The sequence below is a fragment of the Lactuca saligna genome, chromosome 8, assembly GCF_052625555.1.
Source record: "Lactuca saligna cultivar CGN05327 chromosome 8, ASM5262555v1, whole genome shotgun sequence".
Taxonomy (NCBI): Eukaryota; Viridiplantae; Streptophyta; class Magnoliopsida; order Asterales; family Asteraceae; genus Lactuca; species Lactuca saligna.
Genome location: NC_136424.1, coordinates 15,474,764 through 15,484,079, shown reverse-complemented (window position 1 = coordinate 15,484,079; position 9,316 = coordinate 15,474,764). Strand labels below are relative to the sequence as shown.

At 34.9% G+C, this 9,316-nt stretch overlaps 1 non-coding gene across 1 annotated transcript; it reads left to right on the top strand.

Moving 5' to 3' along the window:
- Positions 1 to 8,811: 8,811 nt before the first annotated feature.
- Positions 8,812 to 8,919, top strand: LOC145013413 (small nucleolar RNA R71). Its single transcript, XR_013664974.1, has one exon. It is a non-coding gene; the product is annotated as a small nucleolar RNA R71 (small nucleolar RNA).
- Positions 8,920 to 9,316: the final 397 nt, after the last annotated feature.

The following is a 9,316-nucleotide window of genomic DNA, read 5'->3' as shown; positions in this document are numbered from 1 at the left end:
GAAATTTGTAGAGCTGAAAAAATGTTTCTTTATTGTGAAGGAAAACATCTTGCCTGGTTTCCCCTATCTCAAAATGTATTGGACAAACAAATTTTCAACATCCATGTGAGGTTACAAAGAAGTGCAAACTTATCTTTATTGGTTTTTATTATCTATTGTTAAATACTTTACGTATCTGATTTGATCTTACATATATATATATCAAGTTTGTATTTATTTTGATTTTGTGAAATTTATAAATTTCTGTTAGGTAATAGATAATCGAGGAAGAATTATGCTGTTTTATATTGTTTTATGGTAATAATGACAAATAAATTATGTTAATATGAAGCCTTTTGGTGTGTTCGGCATCTAGCTTTTAAAAGTTTTTTTTTTAGAAACTTTTAGCTTTTAGCTTTTAAGAAAAAAAACTCGGAATTTTTTTTTGTTCGCCTGTAAGTTTTGATCTTTTATTTTAAACAAAAAACATTTAGTCAAAAAACTATTTCAAGCAGCGTTCAACAAAATAATAGGGTATAGAGCCTGAAGCTACACATATACTCTTGTTATACCAAACCAGGTGTATATACTGAATCACATATATACACACAACGAGCTATATACCGAACCATATATGTATAGCGAACCAAGTATGTGTACCAAACCACAGAATATAACGACTAAAGTACAAAGTGTCGTCATAACGGTGTCAAAGGACATTGGAACTCGAAGAGATACAACTTGTACTAGTAAGAAACAACTATAAAACGTCTAGTAAGTACATAAAAGTGTACCTTCGGGTATATGACAATTAATAAAAAGGTCACCACCTCCTAATATCGTCTATAAATAATTAACCAAAACCACTTTACAAGGTACGTACTCACATATACACATTTCATTGAGGTCAATACGACCAACACCATATTTTCTTAAGGCCATCACTGACTTTATCATCAGAGCGTTATCCCGGGATCTCCTCTTGGTAAATCGACTCACGAGTTGTTTGTTGTGTGACTGATGGATCCTTTTACTAGTAAGAAACAATTGTAAAACGGCTAGTAATTACACAAAAGTGTACCTTCGGGTATATGACCATTAATGAAGAGGTCATCACCTCCTAATATCGTCTATAAATAATTAACCAAAATCACTTTACATGATATACTCGTTTCTCGACACTTGAAGAAAAATTGATCCACGCATAGTACCGTTAACTGATACAACTTGATAATTTCTCGAACAACCCCTTCCACTAAACCAAAACCCATGCAAAAGTGCATCCATTACACACTGAAGTAGACTGATAAGTCAACAATAGCTCCACCCTTACTAATGATAGCGATCGATTCGACGAATCAACCCCACCTCCAGTTGATATTCAACATAAGCAATACACACTCATCTTAAGTTTCATCTGTTGTTCCAAAAGGGACAACTGGCTACAACAAGATCTTGTATAAAGGCTTTCAACGCAAGGACTGCATGCCATGTACAACCCCGAGAATAGGAATCTAACAACAATTCTCCCTGCTCCTGCTTCGGATAAATATCTCCATCCTCACCACCATAAAAGATCTCAATAATCTCGAACACTAGAAATCCAAGGAACTACACTTCAACTTCCTTCGACCCATCATGTGGAAATCATCAAAATCAATATGGTTGCTTATCCTTCATGCAAAATGCTCAGTCCTCCCCTACTTAGGGTTTGCTCCCTCTTTGGCCGACGTTTTCCACGTTAAAGCCTAAAATTGGTTCATGCCGATACTCTCTAAACGCAACTCATTGTCTGCAAAATGGCATATGGAAATTCTTGAATAATAACCAACAATCGCAAGGAAATCCCAAACCCTAGATGGACATCTCAGAAGTTTTCCCAATATTACATCGTCCAACTCTTCACGAACAATCCTCTTACTTTATGATTTATGAAGCACCCCGAAGGCCAAATCCCTGACCTATTAAAACCTACATATGCTAACATGATAGTTCTAGCAAGTTAACTATATGAATGACTATTTATGTGCAAAAAAGTACCTATTAGTTTTCAATTTATACCTTAACAAACTCTTACTAACTATGCACCTATAGGCAATGTACCTAGTGAGATTATAATATAGCTCAGGTAAGTCGGGTGTCGATCACATGGAACGAAATTCAATTAAGTAAATTAAATGCTTCTAATTACCCTATAAAACAAACTATGATTGGGGTGGGGTGGGGGGGGGGGTTACTTATTTTACAAGATCAGAATAACATAATATCACCTAACAAGTAAGCAATCAATGAAAACAAAGTAACATCAAGAATTAAAAGAATACTTCTGCCTAGATCCAATTTCACTTTCTCTTATGGTTGATTTCTAATCGATAGATTATATTGATTACCAATTATCTAGCTATTATGATTATATAACTAGGACTACCAATTTATGAATGACAAAGAAATGATCATGCATAAGTTAAACACTAAATTAATAGTAGCACAATTGGACTATCAATGATATAAGTTACTCTTCTGTGATCAAGTCAAGCAACCAAGCAACAATTAAGATTAATTATGCTCTCTAACACAGTTAAAGTCACTAGCTTTAATTACTTAAACTAAAATGTAATTAATCTTAGCTCTAATTATCTAATGATCATAAACAATTAGGAGATAGATTAATGCAATTAATATGATCAATCAAGACACAAAATATGATTTATAAGCAATATCAACTAGAAATAAACATGCTAGGGTTTACAAATATCAAACATAAGAAAATCAAATATAATCATCCAATATCAAAATCAACACATATGAATCAAGTTCATCTTCACTAAACAGAAGTAAAAGGTGTGTAGCCTATTATTGTAGCTTGAAAAAAAATGATCGAAGTAAAATAATCTAGATGTGAGTTTAATAAGAAAACCAAATAGATCTATGTTGAATTCGTCTAAATCTTCTTCAATTATTGATCTCCAGTTGGATTTCGATCTTCTTCTAGGTTTCTAAGGGTTATTAGTCGCCATTAACCTCAGAAAACCGAATGCATCTCCCTGATTTTAACATAATGTCTAGGTTTTTATAATGGTGGGAATCTGACCACCATGATGATGTAGTATTCGAGTTTCTCCCGTGTCTTCCAAGTCAATGTCAAGGGTTGTGAATATTCCATTCGTCACGTCGCGGTCATGTCACCACAATGTGATCTGAAGACAACTTCTTTTCTTCTTTTGTTTTTGTTCCTATTTCATGCTTCTAGCTCCTCGTATGCTTCCTTTTTGTCCTAAACAAGTCTTCACTACTCCAAAACATATTTTAAACATAATAAGTACCTTTTGTTCCATATTAAGCATTATTATAGCTAAAAGTATTAGAAATGTTCATGAATTATATAGTTAAATATGCACACATCAAAATACCCCACACTTGTCTTTTTCTTTCCCCCAAACAAAACTGATTTTATTATTATCATATCAAGACTTTAGCTACCAACATCCCACAAATAATCTATTTTTTATCCTCTCCATTACTCCAAGACCACAATTCATGTATCCGTGTCTATATTTTTCCTAAGAACTTCCCCAATCTTAAATACTCACAATCTTCATGAACATTTCTCTAATTCTTTTGAACAACACTCATTTTATGTATCCCTCCGAATCCATCCCCAGAAAAATTTCATAACCTCAAGGTATTTTTGGTTAAACCCCAAGCATATATATGGAAAAATTGATGGGTTTTGTACAAACAATCCTATGTGTGCATGCAACCCTAGTTTTGGATCTATGTTTTCTCTATTAGATACATAACTTTATGAACACAATAAGAACCCTAGCTAGCAGGTATATATTTCGAAATTTATATAGAAAAGTAGATCACATACCTCTTGTTGTTATATTGCAATAATAACACTAATCTTCAATCTCTTAGTCTTGAAAGCAAGTACCACAAGTGTAGTACCTCTAATGGCTCACAAACACCACAAGAAAATGGAGAGGTGAGAGAGAGAGAGAGAGAGAGAGAGGAGAGAGGTTAGAAATTGTCTCTAGGAACCCTAGGGAATCAAGTGGCTGATTTCTTTAAGGCTTAGGGTCTTTATATAGGGTAGAGATTAGGGTTTCAGTCCTTATCCTTATCTAGTTGCTTGCCCACCAAGTAGCCAAAAGATAAGCCTTGAAAGCCCTTATCCTTGGCAGATTTCAAGGGCCTTATCCCCCTTGAATTCATCCACCTCTCCCACAGGGCATCCATTGCCCTAATTTGCAACTATCACATAATTACAATTCAGTCACTACAGTTTAAATAATTACATTTGATCACAAAATTAATTCTTAATTAATTATTGACCAATATTAATCAAACAAATATGATTTCTCCTATTAATATATATTATTCCTATAATATATTAATAAATCATAATAACCTCTTTCTCTATTATTTCTCCAGTCAAGTTGCTTTGGTGAAGGCAACCCAAAAGGACCATGCACAACCGGGTCAAGTACTTACCAAATATGGTTACGGGCTTAGACACTAATCCAACAAAAATAACCTAGAAAATAAAAATAAAATAAATAACTTGGCAGATTTCGCCTTATTCTTGAGTCTTTGATAATTTGAAGCTTTTCTTCATGATATTTCTTGATCTTCATGGATTTGTAAACTCTTATTCCCTACTTTTGCAACTTTTTTTCTTTTCTTTTTCTTTTCTATTTTTTTCACTCAAAAACTAAAATCCCTAAAAAAACATATGCTTACGCAAGGGAACTTAACTTCAACCTTTATTGGTTAGAGGTATTAGTCTAATGTGTAATGACTACATAAGCTCTCCTGGATACATTTTGGGTACACGATGCTAAACATATTTTTGATGGGTTTTGAGCAAAACATCAATCCTATGGTTTACATGCAAAGCCTAAAGCTTTGGATCTAGTTTGTCTAATGAACATGCAATAATCATCCAAATCTCATAAACCCTAGATCTAATATACAATAATCAAATTAACATATGAATTAGGGTTTAGATCTTACCTTGATTGTTATGTACCAATAACAATCTCAATTCCTCTTGATCTTGACTCTTGAAAGCTTAGTGCCTCAAATGTTGCACCTCTAATGGAATCACAAACCCCATGAGAAACAAGATGACTTAGGAGAAGGAAGAGGAGAACCAAAAATTTCCAAGAACCCTTAGGGATTACTTCCACTCGTTTTTGGGGCCTTAGGGGGTTCTTATATAGTGAGGCTATTAGGGTTATCAAACAAGGAAACCCTAATTTGACTACTTAAGCTCCAAGCAGCCCATGGACTCCCTCCCTAGAGGTCTTAGATGAATTCTTATGGGTTTCCCCATAGATTTCGTTCACTCCAACCTCTATGGAGTCCATTAGCCCATTTATGCAACTATCTTATAATTACAATATCGATCCCCTTTATTTAATTAATCTCTTTTAGTCACAAAACTAGTTCTCAATTAATTCTTGACTAATATTAATTAAACAATATGATTTCTCCTTTAATATATTATTCTTATGATATATTAATAAATCATAATTAATCCTCTTTATTCTTAATTCATCCTATCAGTTGCTATGGTGAAGGCAACCCAAAAGGATCATGCTCATAATCGGGTAGAGTACATACCCAAATAGTTATGGGCTTAGACATCTATTCCAACAATTTTGGCCCTCAAACTAAGCAAGGTTGTGTTTTTGTTCCTTGATTTCATTAAGATATGGAAGCTACAAATACATTATAACATCTATTGGCTCAAATAAACAATGAAACTCTTATTGGATCGTCCCACAAAATACTAGCAACCAAGATCTCAACATAACACTTTATTTTAACTAGATTCAATTTTAGATTATTATTTCAATTATTTCCATATTTTTTTAATTTATACTCATTTTTCAATTTTTATCAGAAGCTTGTATTCCTATATTCAACCCCCTTCCCCACACTTAAATGATGCATTGTCCATATTGCATACTAAATCAATTAAATAACATATAAGCAAAAACGAAGAATTGGAGCATACTCCCTTTAAGTAGTAATGGTGAGATTGAATTCTGAAAGTGTATGGAAAGCTTGGACTTCTTGTATAATGGTTGGAAACAGTACTTTTGGAATCTTCTCATGTGAATGCAAATGTGTCGGCTCGAAATAAATCAAAAAACCAATCTCGAAAAATGTGTTAAACTGCTGCCACGTCGCAGGAAAGCAATGCCACGACATGGTGTAGAGCTCGAGGTTGAAAATGGTCGCAAAATTTAAAATTGCCACAACATGTTCTAAGAACACCACATCATGGTTCAACCAGATGCAGTCACGATAAAATAAATTTCCACGAGGTGGTGATGATGTCCACGTCGTGGTGTCTTCTCAAATTGTCTTGTAAGAAAGAAGTAATGCACCAACTCTTCGTAAAGTGTAGGACCATTCACAATCTTCTTTTCATTAAATATTCTTCAAAATTCTATTCTCTTTATTATGTGGGAACCACACACTTATTCAAAAACATGGTCTTCAATTATGATATTCCAAAATAGCACGACTTCTTATACATTAAGCTCCTTCACCGCGTTAAGTATCTTTCATATACACTACAAAATAAATTTAGAATCCTGGAGAAACACATGAACAAGTGGTTAAGATAAAATTAAAAATTAAAAACTAAAGTGAAATCGAAAAGGAAAAGAAAATGCAAACTATAAACATCGGGTTGCCTCCCAAGAAGTGCTTCTTTTTGAGGAGTCGTAATTCGGACTCCTTGCCACTCTACGTTGTTGTGGTTGGGAGTGGGATATACATTTTCTCTTTTTGATCCTTCCATTATTGAACCCTTCTCTTGTATGGCTTTTTTCGAATTCTCCTTTTTCTTTTTTAGTGGCACGTTTCTCATGCTTGCACTTCACCCATTTCCCCTGCTTCTTTGCCTTGTTCATCTTCTTGTCATCTACCTTAGGATCTTCCTTGACTACCTCCATCTTGACTATAGTTGTCTTTTCTAAATCCACACCCATGTTTTCATTAATTATCTCCACTTCTTCATACAAATCCCCCTCCACTTCATCAATTTCTTCTTCCACTAGAACCTTAGGTGTAGTAAAATCTAGCACCTCAAATGTCATGGGAATTGAGGCTCTTGTCTTCGAACGTTTGACTTGTTTACCATGGGGTTCTTCCCAAACTTTCAATTCTTCTTCCATCATATTCTCCATTGCAACTAGCTCATCAAAATTTTCTTCTGGATTATCCACCTTTAACACTTCATCTTTTGTTTTTTCATGATTCACTTTTGGACTCATCTCAAAGGTAATTGCATCATCTTCGACACGAAGTGTTAGCATTGAGTTGTGGATGTCAACTAATGTTGTTGTGGTACTTAAAAATGGTCTTCCTAAAATAATTAGAAGTTCTCCATCTTCCTTCATATCGAGAACCACAAAGTCGACCAGAAAAACAAAAATTCCCAATTTCATTAGTAATTATTCAATTATTCCTCATTGGTATGTGGTCGAGTGATCCGTCATTCAAATGATCACCCTTGTGTCTTGAAGAATTGGTAATCCGAGCTATTAGTAGAAAGAGTATGGCATGAGGTTGATGCTTTCCCCCGAATCGGCTAAATCATTAATAGAAGTGGAGTTGCCAAATCCACAAGGCAAGGTGAGTTGAACTGGATCTCCCATCTTGATTGGTAATCCTTTGATAATCGCGGCTGAACATAACTCATTAAGAACTATTGTTTATTCGTTTTCCAACTCCTTTCTATTGGTCGTCACATCTTTTGCAAACTTTGGATGTTTAGCCATTGATTTGAGGAATAGGCCGTTAATCGAGTGTGAGAGCACATGTTCCATAATTTTCCTTTGTTCGGGCTCCATAGAATGTTTGATTTCTAGAGATGGGAATGGAAAAGGAGGCTTAAATGAATTAAGAAGAGAAAGTTTTTCATCCTCTCGACACCACGACGTGGTGATCTAACCACGACATGATGAAGCATCATAGTGCACTTCACTTTTTGATCTTTTTGCTTTAGGCTTCTCTTGTTCCAAACACAACTGAAGTTGTATTATAGCTACTTAATGGGTCATTATTGGCTCATAATGAACCTCTTCTTCGGTGTATATCTCCATGACACGAGGTTGTGAATTTGGGTCTCGAATTTTAGGTGGTAATATTTCATTGATAAGTGTAGTAAGTTGCCCAAGTTGAGTCTCTATATTCTTGATGGAAGCTTGATGATTTCTTGCATTGGAATCAGTAGTATCATGTCTCTTTTTCAGATGTTTCGATAAATATATGAAGTACTGACTCAAAATCATCTTCTTTTTGGGTGGTGGTTGCTCTTTTTGATAGAAGCCATTACCGGTTTGTCTATAATTTCTCGTCTTTTTTCTTCTTGTACTATTCGTATGGTAACCACTCTTTCTTAGGCTTCCTCCAATCTTCATCATACTTGTCACCACTTGAGTAGAACACTTGTGTCTTCTTATTCTCATTCTTATCCAAGTCATGATCCTTACTTAAATGTGGACCACTAAAATTGTCACACCCAACTCTTATAGCATGAATGGATTGATCCAATTTTGTCATTCTTCTATCCTTAGTATCTAGTTTAGCTATAATTGCAACCAATATCTCATTCCCTCCATCTCCTTTTCCTTTAGTGACATCGTCTCATGGGTTGTGGTACTCACGTGAGTGCTTTGCAAATTCTTCAATCAAATCTTTGATAGTAACTAGCTCCTTGTTTTTCATTAGCCCTTACGAGTCAAGAAGTTATCTAGTAGTTACATTGACTCCATCATAGAAGATGGAAACTTCTTGTTGAACTTTATGATCATGTTGAGGGCAACTTCTAAGCAAGCCCTTGTATCTCTCCCATACTTCATAAAATGATTCTCCAATCTCATGTTGAAAGTTAGAAATCTTCTTTTTAAGCTTTGAAATCTTCGAAGGTGGACTAAATTGCTCAATGAAATCGTCACGAAGAGTTGCCCATGTAGTAATGGATCTGGGTGCAAGGGACTTCAACTAAACTTTGGCTTCACTGGTAAAAGTCGCCGGAAGTATCCTTAGTAACACAAATTCTCTTGGCATATTAGGAACATGAAAGTAGTTTGCAATGTATTTGACCTCATCAATGCGCTTGAAAGCATCTTCATACTCTTTCCCGACGGAAGGTATGTCCTTGAGCATGGGTAGAATGTGGCCTTTTAGCATGAAACTTCTCTCGGCTGGTATCGCAGGTGGAACTAGACCTAGTACATGATCTTCACGTATCCTCTTCTTGTAACCGGCCATCATTATTCTCTTAATGTCTGTCATCTCTTCAACCTCG